Consider the following 13,020-nt stretch of genomic DNA (forward strand, 5'->3'; position numbering starts at 1 on the left):
CCATGAGCAGCTTCATGATGGGGAGAAGCCCTACAAGTACTTGGAGTGTTGGAAGAGCTTCAGGCAGAGCAGCACCCTGATCTGTCACCAGATGATTAAACCAGAGAATGGACCTGTGAGCGTGGGGAATGTGGGAAGGGCTTCAGCTGCAGATCCACCCTCGTCACCCATCAACGCATCTATACTGGGTAGAGGCCCTTCAAGTGTCTCCAGTGTCGGAAGAGGTTTCAGACCAGCTCCGATCTCTACAAGCACCAGCAGATTCACTCAGAGGAGAGGCCGTTCTGCTGCCCTGACTGTGGGAAGGGCTTCAAGCACAACTCCCTCCTCATCAGGCACCAGCAGATCCACACTGGGGAGAGGCCCTCCTAGTGCCCCACCTGTGGGAAGAGGTTTCAGACCAGCTCAAATCTCTGCCTGCATGAGCGCATTCACACCGAGGAGAGGCCCTTCCACTGCCCTGATTGTGGGAAGGGCTTCAAGAAAAAATTCACCCTCATCAGGCACCGGTGCATCCATACTGGGGAGAGGCCCTATGAGTTCTCCACATCATGGGAAGAGCTCCTCCATGAGCTTGGACTTGATCAGACACCAATGGAGTCACCAGTAACGGAAGTTCTGTAAGTGCCCCAACTGCAGGAAGAGCTTCATGCCCAGCTCCAGCTTCTTTCCCCATTGGAAGTCACATGTTGGGAAGAGTTCTGGGGACCCATTTTCCCTCTGGTCCATGCTAGGAAGACACCTGTCCCTTTTCCTGCTCCTGCCAATGACATGATGTGGGGTGGAAGAGCATGAGGGTCTGGCCATGGCCCTGACATTACATTCACTCTCACCTCAGGTCATCGCCAAGGGCTGGAAAGGGACTCTCTCCTGAGGAGAAGGGTGTCCTCTCCAGGAAAGGGAAATTGTGGCCAGGAAGACCCAGTGAGTTGTGTTGTAGTTTTCCCTTATCACTTCTGTTATCAGTATGGTTTCAGTTCTTGTTTGTTCCTAATCTCATTGCTGTTCCTAATAAATTGTTTATATCCCAGCCCAGGATCTTTGCCTTTTTTTGCTTTCCATGGGAGGTGGGAGGGCAGTGAGGGCAGCGCGGTTTTATACCAAGCAGGAAATTGGGGAATCCCATTCCCGAACCCTGGCCTGTGGAAACCGAGCATCTCAGCTGGTCCCAGCCCTGGTGGCCATGGCAACAACCTTGGGAGCAGGTCCCTGGCTTGAGCTGTAGGGACTTCTTCCCTCGGGTGCCCAGGGACAGGAGTGGAGGGAACGGCTACAGCTGAGTTGGGGCAGGCTCAGGTTGGATGTCAGGAAAAGGTTTTTGCCCAGAGGCTGCTGGGACCCTGCCCAGGCTCCCCAGGGAAGGGTCCCAGCTCCAGGGCTCTCAGAGCTCCAGCAGTGTTTGGACAGCGCTGCCAGGCCCAGCCTGGCATTGTTGGGGTGTCCTGTGCAGGGCCAGCAGTTGGACCGGAGGATCCTGATGGGTCCCCCCCAGCTCAGCCAATTCTGTGGTTCTGGGATCCCATGAGCCTGGGGATGGGGCTGCCAATGGTTGCCATGGCAAAAGGATCTGGCTGCAGGCCTGAGCTGGTGTCCATGGCAACCACCCCTGGCATGGGGTCTCCATGGAGCTGCCGAGGGACTGACCATAGCAACAGGGGCTGGGGATGGTTGCCATGGAAACTGACCATAGCAACAGGAGGCTGGTGATGGTTGCCTGCTAAGGATCAGATTGGATACAGGCCCTAAGAGAGGTTCCATGGGGACTTTCCAAGAGTCTCCAGGCTGTTCCAGAGCTGGAATGTCACAGGCACAGACAGGGGCTCCATGGAGACCTCCCAGGTTTTTCTGGGGATGGTAAAGAGCCCTGTGGTCAGAGGCAGTCACAGCCATTCCATGGTGACATCCCAGGTGACCTTGGGCCGCAAAGGCACTGATCTGTCACAGGCATTCACGGGGGCTCCACGGTGACATCCCAGGAGTCCCCAGGCTGCCAAAGGGCCGGAATGTCCCAGACACTCACAGGGGGTCCTGTCATGGGCACAATGTGAGCTTCAGGAAAAATCTTTATTTCTTTATTGGAAAAATTCCTGCTTAATCATGAGGTGGAGAAATGACACTGAACAGCCACCATGGATCCTCAAACCCCTGCAGGGCCCCTAGACTTCTAAAATTCTTTCAAAGAGAGGAGACTGGGAGTGGCTGGATCCAATCCCAGCCCCAGAATTTGTCAAAGGTATAAAAGATTGAACAGGTGGAATTGAACCTTTAACCCAATTTGTCCCACAGAATTAATGATGGAATACCCGATAGATTTTTGTAAATATTTCTCTGATTGATTCTAATCATGATTAGAAGAAAGAACTTAAGCACATTCATTTACTCCACAGTTCAGGAGCTATAACAATTATTAGAATATAGTGCTTTAGGAAGCAGTTTTGAAGTTAACAGGGCCCTGCTGGAGTTGTTGGAGCCCATTGCAGGCAGAGCCTCCTGGTCCAGCAGGAACTGCCTTTCCTGTGCCATGAGCAGGGCAGGTCCCACTGCAGGAAAAGCCCCAGGCCAGCCCCAGCACGGGGAAGGCCTCGGGCACAAGGGCAGAGTGCCGTGCTGGGAGCTGTGCCAGGGAGAGCTTGAGGCACCAAAGGCACCTTGGCAGCAGCAGCTGCTTGCAGGCCATGGCCAGAAGCCTCCCTTGGCAGCCCGGCCTGGTGGCCACCACTGCAGAGCTGCTGCCTCAGGCCTCATTCCTGGCTGGGCTCTGAAAAGCCACTTCTGCTCCAGGAGCCTGACTGGGAAGCCATTGGCCCCAGCACCTCGGGGACAAGATATTAATGACAAAACTCTTCATGCCAGCAGAGCCAAGGCAGGGGCAGAGGAAAGGGCAGAGCCAGGCCCAGGGGACAGGGCTGCCATGGTGATGGCTGTGAAGTCACTGCCCCTGCAGCAGCCTGGCTGCCCTCAGCAGACATTCTGGCCAGAAGCGCTGTGAGGGCACCCAGCACATCAGAGAACTCACAACAGGAATTCTGTCACTGGAGAGGGGAGGGTTTCACTGGGTCAGGTTGCACAATGTTCGTGCTCTTGGACAATTCCTGGGATGGAGAATGCACTTCTCTGGAAAATCAGCTGCAGTTTCGAGCCACCCTCTTACTTGTAAAATATTTCCTCCTTCTAAGATAAATAAATCCACCCTCATTCAGTTTAAAGATATTGGCCCTTGTTCTGTCATTGCAAGATTTGGGAGAAAATAACTTTGATCACTATTTTTCCATTTTCTCAGACCTTGGAGAAGACACAAAAATCTCCCAGGATGGGGTTTGGAGGCCTCATCACAAAACTAGCTGGTAGAGTGTGATGGCTCTGGGCTCAGTGGTGTGGAGACTGAGGGTAGAATAGGAGTAGCCTGGAAGGGATGGAAGGGTGGTTTCAGAGAGGCTGGAGCTTTTTCTTCATAGTGGGAATGAGCCTGAAGAAGACATATTAGCACCAAGGGCAGCTGGGGAGGCCCAGACTGGCACCAGGAGAAAGGAATTTCCCTGCCAGGGCAGGGCTGTGGTGCAGCACGTGCAGGCAGAGGCAGGCAGGAGGCAGAGCTGTCAGCAGAGGAAGGGGCCAGCCAGGTGGGGCAGCCGGGGGATGACGACAGCCTGCAGGGACAGAGGCGCAAGTTTGCTCAGTTTCAGAGACACCTTTCCCTTGCTTGTCCCCACCTGTCATCACTGCCACCTGTGTTCTCCTCTACCTGGAACCTGGGGACACTTTCTCAGTCCTGTCCCTCAGAAGGATCTATTTAAAATATGAGAAACTTCTGTGTTTCAATTTCTTTTTGAGTCCCTGAGAAGTTCTTTGAACACATTCTGAGGGACAGAATCTGATGCAAAGAGCACCAAAGTCCCAGAGGGTCATTGAAGTCCCTGCGCTGTGTCTGTGCTGCTGAGCTGGGCCGGGCTCCTGGCCCAGAGGCAGCTCCTGGCAAGGGCAGCGCTGCAGAGAGACAGCTCTGGCGAGGAGCAGCTCCTGTGCACAGCCCAGCAGGGCTGGGGCACTGCCAGGGCCCCTCAGGGACACCAGCAGGGCACAGACAGAGCTCACAGGGGCTCAGCACTGGCAGGGGCTGTGGGATGGCCCAGGGGGCTGTGACACAGCAGCACCTCTGTGGCTGTGTCATAGAGGCAAAGGGCAGGTGGGATGTCAGCAAGGGGCTGTGTGACAGCACAGAGTGGGCTGTGTGAGGTCACAGGTTGGGCTATGACATCTCAGATTTTGTTGTGTGAGGTCATTGATCAGCTACAGCATCATAGAGGGGATTCTGTGACATCACAGAGCAGGCTGTGACATCATGGCATGACTGTGTGACATCATGGAGTGGGCTTTGTGTTCAAAAGGTGTGCTGTGACATTACAGAGTGGGAGTATGACGTTACGGAGAGGGTTTTGTGACATCACTGAGGGAGTTGTGACATCACAGAGTGGGCTGTGACATCATAGAGTAGGGTGTGAGGCCGTAGAGCAGACTCTGCCATCATAGAGCGTGGCTCTGTGACATCAGAGTGTGGGTTGTGACATCATCAGGTGGTTGTGTAACATAATAGAGCAGGCTGCAGCATCACAGAACAGATTCTGGCATAACAGAATGACTTTGCGACTTCACAGTCTTCAGTGACATTGCAGCACTGCTGTATGGCATCACCGGGTGACATTATAGAGTTGGCACTGTGACATCTCAGATATGGCTGTTTGACATCCCAGACATGGCTGTGTGACATCCCAGGGGCTGTGTGACATCACAGGGGCTGTGTGAGGTCACTGGGGAGGTCACTCTGGCCCGGCCCGCCTCTCAGTTGCCCCCAGAGCAGTCCAACCCTGCTCGTGCACAGCAGGGTCCCCTGTCCCCCCAGGTCCCCCCGCCCCTGGCCCCGCAGCCTCCCGCAGAGGATGTTCCATGAGACCAACCTGGGGACCGGGGGACGGAGCCCTGGGGGTGGTAAAGGGGGACAGGGACTCCCCGGCAGAGTCCCAGTGTCCCCCAGGGCCAGTGCCTGGGCCAGGGCTCCTTCACCCTGTTACGAACGAGGCCTTGAGAGCGCTGAAAAAATCCCCAGCAAGGGAGCAGCAAAAACCAGATTTAATATTAGGCGACAGCACCACGAAATTCCTTGGCAAGAGTCACTTTGCTCCTGACTGGAATATTTCAGGCACAGCAAGGAAACAAAGCAACAGCAAAACCAAACAGAATCCAGGCAATCAATCCAGAAATGAACTGAGAACTGTCCCTGTGTGTGTGTAACACAAGGACAGTGAGGGCAAGGATAAAAGAAATATGGCCGAAAAAGTTAACAGAGCTCAAACTTAACAGGACTTAACTGATACCTTAACCTTAACTGACACCTTAAACTTCACAATTTAGCAAAGAACAGAGCTTAACAGTATTTAACCTAACTTATAACCTATGACTTAGCAATTTACCAGAGGAATAACACTTAACAATGTTCAACTTAACTTTTATTAAACATAACAACTTAGCACAAGAAGAATTCTTAGCAGCATTTAACTTAGCTCAAACCTTGTGACTTAACCTAACTTACAGCTATCCAAGGCACTCCAACCCCTCAGAGAGCAGCATTTCTGCCACATTTCCCCAGCACAGGCACTCCTGTGTGCACACAGACACAAAGAGTCAGGGCAAGGCACCTGTGAGAAATTCCCCTGAGGGCAGGAAATGCTCCCTGTGGATCCTTTGGCATCTCCCCTGTGGGTGAAGGGTTGAGCCTGGAGGAGTGTGGGGATCGGCCCAGGCTCTGTCGTTGTTGGGGATCCCCGAGTGCAGCAAACAGGAGAGTTCCCGGCTGGGAGAGGCTCCACTCAGAGGGAGTCGCTGGCCCAGGAGAGCTCCAAGGGCTCCTTTTGGAGCGCTGTTTGCAGGGCCCCAAGAGAGGGGCTTCAGTCCCAGCAATGGTTCATCCTGGCCACACTTGGCATCAACAGCTTTCTTTGGCAGTGTGAGAACAGGGATGTTGTGCCAGTGAGGGAACAAAAACAGCTCCCAGGGCTGCTCCTAAAGGAACCAGGAGCTGGCTGGGCAGCAGCAGTGGCTGGAGCAGACAGTGTTTGTGATGAGCTGCAGAGGGGCTGAGCCCAGGGGCTGTTGGCCAAGGCCGAGGCCCAAGGAGCATTTCTCAGTTGGCAGGGCGGCCTGAGAAGGGGAGGGGGGAATGCAGCAGCACAGGGCCCGTGGAACCAAGGGAGCATTGTGACACTGTGGGGCTCTGTGACACCAAGGGACCATTGTGACACTGTGAAGTCTTGTGAGACCAAGGGACTGTTGTGACACTGTGGGGCCTCATGGAATCATGGAGAGCACTGTGACATTGCTGGGCCTCATGGAATCTAGGGGACTGTACTGACACTGTGGGGCTCCATGGAGTGTAGGGATCATTGTGACACTGAGAGGCCCCATCAAACCAAGGTCCATTGTGACACTGCAGTGCCTTATGGAACCATTATGACTCTCTGTGGTGTCATGGAACCAAGGGGCTATTGTAACCCTGTGACACCCCATGGAGCTAAAGGTCCATTGTGACATTGCAGGGCCTCATGGACCCATGGAAAGACCATTAAGAGACTTCACAGCCTCATGGAACCACTGAGACCATTGTGACCCTGGGGGTGCCCACAGAACTAAGAGGACCATTCTGAATACTCTGGGACCTCATGATACCAAGAGGCCTTTGTGACACTGAAGGCTGCATAGGGGTCATGGTGACATTGTGGGGCCTCCTGTCATCAGGGGTCCATTTTGACACTGTGGAGCCAAAGAAGACCATTGTGACACTGCAAACCCCCAGGGTCCAAAGGTCCATTGTGACATTGCAGGGCTCATGGAATAGGAGCCACATGACATTGTGTGTCTTGTGGAACCACAGACATCATCGTGGCACTGCAAGGCCTCATGGAATCATTGGGACAATTATGACACTGCAGGGCCTTCTGGAACCTTGGGGCCATTGCAACACTGTGGAATCCAATTGAAAGCAGGGTCTCTTTTGACACTGCTGGACCCCATGGAATCAAAGCACCATTATGACACTGTGGGGCCCCATGGATACAAGGTACCATTGTGTCACTGTGGGGTGCCATAAAAACAAAAGAACACGGAACAGGGCTGGCTTTTTTGTCTTTCTCTGTTTCTGTGCTCCTGCAGATTTTGATTAACATTAAATTGAACAGGCTTAGAGTTTGTGAAGTTGAATGGACCAAGTCAATGCTTTGAGAAGTGTTCTCTGTTGATTGAATATCTTACGTAGTTTGACATAAGAAGAATTTTAAAAAGTATTACAAAACTTTTTTGTGTAACTGACAATCTGTTGAACCACTAAGATGCTGAATATGCCTCTGTGAAACACATATGTTAAAGATTAAAAAACCCAGGAACCTCCTCTTTCTTTTCCAGTCAGCAAAGAAACAGTGGCCCCAGCCCTTGCCCCCAAAACTCTTTTTCTTTATAACACATAAAACTACAGAAAAAATTCAAATTAATGTCAAACAAAAAACCTCCATACTTAAATAAACAAATGTTAAAATAACTGTAATTTCATAAAAAGTTTAAAGAAGGTAAAAAAAATAGTCCAGTATCCTCAAAAAAAGATCTCTATTCCCAGAGATAAAAATAATTTTGAACTTAATAATAAAAACATTTACCTTTAAATGACTCATACTTAAAGCAATACCCCATAAGTCGACATGGCTCATCAACAAGCTGTAAAAAAGCTTGTAGCAATAAAAGTAACTTCACAATAACAAAGTTCTATAGACAACTGTTATCCATGCGAGAATTATGAGCATCAAAAAAATCCATTTTTTTCTCTTGTAAAAAAATCTCCATAATCTTAATAAGAAAAACTTCTCTCCCAAAGTAAACTAAAAAAGACTATTCTAGAAATAGTACCCTAACTAGAAATTTTAAGTTTAGTTTCTTTTCATTGTCAGTAAAAAAAAAAGTTGTAAAGAAAAAAGTGTTCTAAAGAGTTTAATTCTTACTACTTTTTTCTTTTTAATTTTACTTTTAAATAAAAATTTCTTTATATACTCTTAAAATTTTAGGCCTACTGTACCTTTCTCACAATCCTATCTCACAACAAAATTAATACATAAATAATTAATGGACACTAAAACCAACCACACTCATCAATACATTACTTAAGAAATCCCAGGATTTGAAAAATCTTAAATTAACAATCCAAAACCATTACAAAGCTATAATAAACCTTTTGCCAAAGTTTCTCTGATTTTCTAAAGTACCCAGTAAAGGCTGTTTTGTTCTTCTGTGCTCCTCAGAATCTCTTGTATTGGTATTTCTCCAGTGCTCCTAACTCAGAGCACACAAACAATTGTAATTCCTTTTAAATGTCTCCTTGAGAGAGTTGTTTGGGGAATAGGAATCAGGTCTTGTCTGTCCTGCTTGGCCCAGCCCAGGCAGGGCTTTCCCAGCCACATTCCACACTCCATTGCCCAGCTGGAGCCGCTGGTGCCTCTGAGTTGTGCTGCCCCAGCCCCAGGGACGCTCTCCTTGTCTGCCCATTCCCCCATGGTCTCTGGGCAGGGATGGCCTCAGTGGGGGCTGCTGACATCCTCAGCACCTTGGAGGCTGCTGCTGAATTTTCCTGCTCCAGAGGCTTGTTCAGCCTTCAGCTCTTCAGTGCGGGAATTCAGTGTCCCAGGTCTCATTAACATTCAGAACACCTGAACAAGCCAAGCCTCTGGGAATAATTTGATTTTAATTTCCAAATAACTTGTGGTTAAGTAGATCTCTGTAATGTATTCAAAGTCAATATATTCTATTTAAAAATACAGTGAGAAAAGATTGTTTAGATCCTGTTTAGTTTTGTTTTCCTGTTAATTTATTGTTATGTGCAATCTCCAATTGACAGTAAATCCATGGACCTCGTCATGCAGTTTGAATGGATATTAAAATTAAGACCCTTCATGGCTGACAATCCATCATACTCTGTCCCTACCCCCACCCCACCATTTCCCCCATCCAAACCCTGGCCCTCAGAGCAGCCTTGTGCAAATCTGAGTTCCCTCCAGTCCAGGCTGCACCTGCAGCTTTCAGCTCCTTGGCTCCAACTCCCACCTACTTTCCTTGGAGAAGGAGCTGCCCGAGACACAGAGGGATGTTCATTTCTTGTCAGCCAACAAGACCAAGGGAAGGCATAGCTCTGTAAAATGCAAAAGTCATTCTTCTCCCTACCTCTGCCCTGCACCTGATCCCCACAGCCTGTCCTGTTCCCTTCAGGAAAAAGTTTCCAGTCCTGGGGCAGCATCAAAGGCATGGGCATGCTGGGCTGCAGGGCACCTTATCTTCTATGACTTTTTTTTTTTTTTTTAGATCGTGGAGGGGCCCTCCCCTGTCTTTGCTGGGTGTTCCTAAAACAATGATAGGGGAGTTCCAAGGGCTGTTGGTTTTGGTGATGCGGCCCTTGGCAAGCTGCTCCTCCACGAGGGCCTCCAGTGCACGTAACTTTGTGTTAGAAAGAAAGGGGCCACTGGTCATTCCACACTGGATGTTGTTGTTTCCAGGTGAGTTGTGGGATGGTGGGTTTCACACACTTCACAGTGGCCCCCACTAAGAATCCCTACTGGGAATTTTTAGAGAGGCGCCCCATTGGGCTAGAAGGTCCCTGCCCCAAAAGGTGATCAGTGCCCTCACCACGAATGGCTGGATGGTTGCCATCTTGCCCTCGGGACCTTCTACTATAATATTTCTCTTACTCCTTATGGAAACCACTGCCCTTCCAATCCCTGAAATCATCCCCGCCACGGGCTGTAGTTCCCAATTTGCTGCCTATTCAGAGCGGGCTATGATGGTAACATCCACCCTGGTGTCCAGCATGCTCAGGCAGTAAATCTTCTCCCCTTTGCAGAACAGGCCACACTCCACGACAGGTTTGTTGGAGGCCACAACCTGCACCCACATGATGGTGGGGTTGAGGGGAACCTGTCCTGGATTGTCTTTAGGTAACGGGAATGCTTGTGCAATAGGAGTCCCTTGTGATAGATAAAAAGGAGGTTCTGTGCAACAGAGCTGTACGAAAATTTCTTCCCCTGGGCCAATGATCTGGACTTTGGAAGTGACATAAATTTGTCCAGGTCCATGAAAAGTGCCTCCCAGAATGAATATATTGGAAGGACCATCGGATGGCCCACATCTTCCCGTTGGCACGCGGTGAAGCATTCCCTGTTAGAGAAGTCTATGGACAGCTGAGTTACCAGCTGGTGCCGGGTTCCCACCTGTCCCGCTCCATGCGTTGGATCCCGCTGATGTCCCTTGGGATCCCTGCAGTGATGATGCTGCTCATGGTCGGCCTGCAGCTCCTGATGGGTGTCAGTTGTCACCATCTGTTCATATGAATGGGGGTTGTGATGGTTTGCTTACTGCTCTTGGAGTGCAAAACCAACACGGAAAGGGGATTGCAGTATCAATCAGAACAAATGCACCTTTATTGAATGACCACAGCAAATGTGTTAATGGAATTAGAGAAAGGAAAAGAATAGAAAAGAGGTGGAGAGAGAGAGAGGGAGCTACCAAACGTAGAGAGAAAAAGTCCTTGTAGTCCAACTGATGGAGTTCGCCTAGTCACATTGGGGAGATCTCAAAAGTCCTGGTAAACTCAAGGTTCTATTATAGTCCATTGCTGAGGAGGGGAACAAATCTTGAAATTGTTGAGGGGGAACAGATGCAATAAAGAATAAGTCTATTGAAATTGCTGAGGGGGAAAGAAGGTATTGAAGACAGGTACAGACAGTCTATGTTCTCAGCAGTAGGTGAGAACCATTGTCTTCTTGGTCCAATGGCCATACCTGCAGGCAAATATCTGGCTTTGGTCAGGTCAGCTCCCCCACACACCTCCCCCATGTTGAGGGTTTCAGTCTCAGTCCTTGGGAAGGGGGAGCTTCTCCATATAGGGTTCTCATATCTCAGTCCTTGAGGGAGAGTCTTCTCCCATCTCAGTCCGTCCATCAGGGTGGTTGAAAAGCAGATGATGGCTCTTCTGTGGGAGGGGGACCACCAAAGGTTACCCCAGAAAAGTCCAACCAGGCCAAGAGGTGGGGAAATCCACAAGCTATTGTCACAGAGCAGGTGCAAGTACATGGGGTGTGTCACCCCCTGGCAGGCCCTGCTAGAAGCAGTCACTGTAGACACAGCTGCAAACAATCCCTTGGCAGGCCAGAATTCTGCTCAGGAGCCTCAGGATTATTTGGCGTTCATCCACCACCGGCAGGCCAGAATTCCAATCCAGGTCCTCAGGGTCTCAATGTCTGTCCTGGGGATGGTCGTGAGGCAAATGAGGGGAACTGCAGACCATCTCTCACACCTTCATGTGCATGCTCTGGGAAGCCAGGAGCAAGCTGCTCCAGGTGCAGTGCCCCCCCTGCCTCCCCGGCAGGGCAGGGGTCAATGAGCCAGTGGTGGCTGTCCCTAAACAGATCCACAGCTGGCTGTAGCAGAGGGGCTGGTGGCTGCCCATGCCGGGGGACGCGCTCCTCCAAGTCTGACTGGGATGTGCCTATCAAGGTGGATTCGCTTTCCCATGGGGTCTGGCCCCTTAGAGTTCTGGAAAGCATTGACCAGATTGATAGTAGTCAAGGTACACTCACATCTCACCTCAGTTCCCCCAGACACAGAGACCCAGTGAGTCCCAGGCCTGCAGATCCAGTGAGATTTCCACATCCACGGGGAAACCATGAATTTTGGCCTAACAGAAAAGCCTGCAGAGAACATCTTGCAACATAGGAAGTCTCATGACAAGTCATAAGTTCCCACACTGCAAGGGTTTCATCTTCTGACATAGAAATTTGGATGCCCATTTCTGCAGGCACCTTTTCCCAACGCAAGCTCCCCCAGGTCACATCGGGGTTCACCTCTTGCCGTAACCAGGCGTCCCCAAAGGGGTAATATTTAGCATTGACTCCACAATTCTCAGAAGGCTGATCAATCACTTTATTATACTATGCCTTTTAAGACACCCATCGCCCTTAGAGACAGTCACCATACAGGTGGACCTAATTGGTCCTTGAATCCAAACACCATCACCAGTGGCCAATTAAGAAATCACCCTTTGGTAAACAAATCTTCATAACACATTCTACATGTTCACAACAGCAGGCGCAGCAAGTGAAGATAAGAATTATTTCTCATGAATTTCTCTGGTCTTCTCACAGCCTTCCCTAAGACAATACCTGGCTAGTTGTGCCTTGCTCCTTGTGGTCAGAGAGCTGCTGCCACATGTTTGCAGACTGCTTCCATGTCTGCCCTTCCCAGGTGCCCAGGATCCTCTGGGATGGCTCTGGCCTTTCCAAGAGCTTTGAGAGAAGTCTCACAGTGACACTGCCCAGCCTTCTCAACATCCCTGACACCAAAAGCCTTTTCCACATCCCTCAGTGCCAGCTTAGTGCCCAGGACACAGCAGAGCCCTGTCCAGGTCCTCAGGGTGGTTCAGAAGGGAGGCAGCTGTGATTTCTCCCCACAGAGTCACCACTCCAATGTCTCTCTGTGCAGTCTATGGCGGTCCTGAGCATTTTCCCTGGAGCCTCCCTGCCCTGGATGTTTCTTTCAATGCAGTCCTCAGCACAGCCAAGCAAAGAATTTAGGTGGTTTCCGAGAGGACATTCCTCTTGAGTGAAGTGGCCTCAAGGCACTGTTTGTGCCACTGGAATTGTGCCACCCCCGGGTGCTGCTGATGGTGTTTGTACTCACTGGGGTTCATCTCCCCACACACACATGATGCACTGCTGAGTTCTCCTCAGTACAGAGCAAACATGGCCTGCTGGCCTGGTTACTTGGTGTCCCTCTGTGCAGTGACAAACAACCTCCTGTAGGTAGGGAGAGGCCAGTGCTGGCAGTGGTGGTTGCAGGGGCTGGTGTGGGACAATTGCCCTGGGCCACCTTCCCAGGCTGTCCTGGAACAAGGACAAAGCCCAGGCCCTGCTCTGCTTCTGCCTCAGGTCCATGCCAGGAGCT

Source organism: Melozone crissalis, unplaced genomic scaffold (genome assembly GCF_028551555.1).
Source record: "Melozone crissalis strain CALT ecotype California unplaced genomic scaffold, PUWL_Pcris_2 ptg000083l_1, whole genome shotgun sequence".
NCBI classification, from domain to species: domain Eukaryota; kingdom Metazoa; phylum Chordata; class Aves; order Passeriformes; family Passerellidae; genus Melozone; species Melozone crissalis.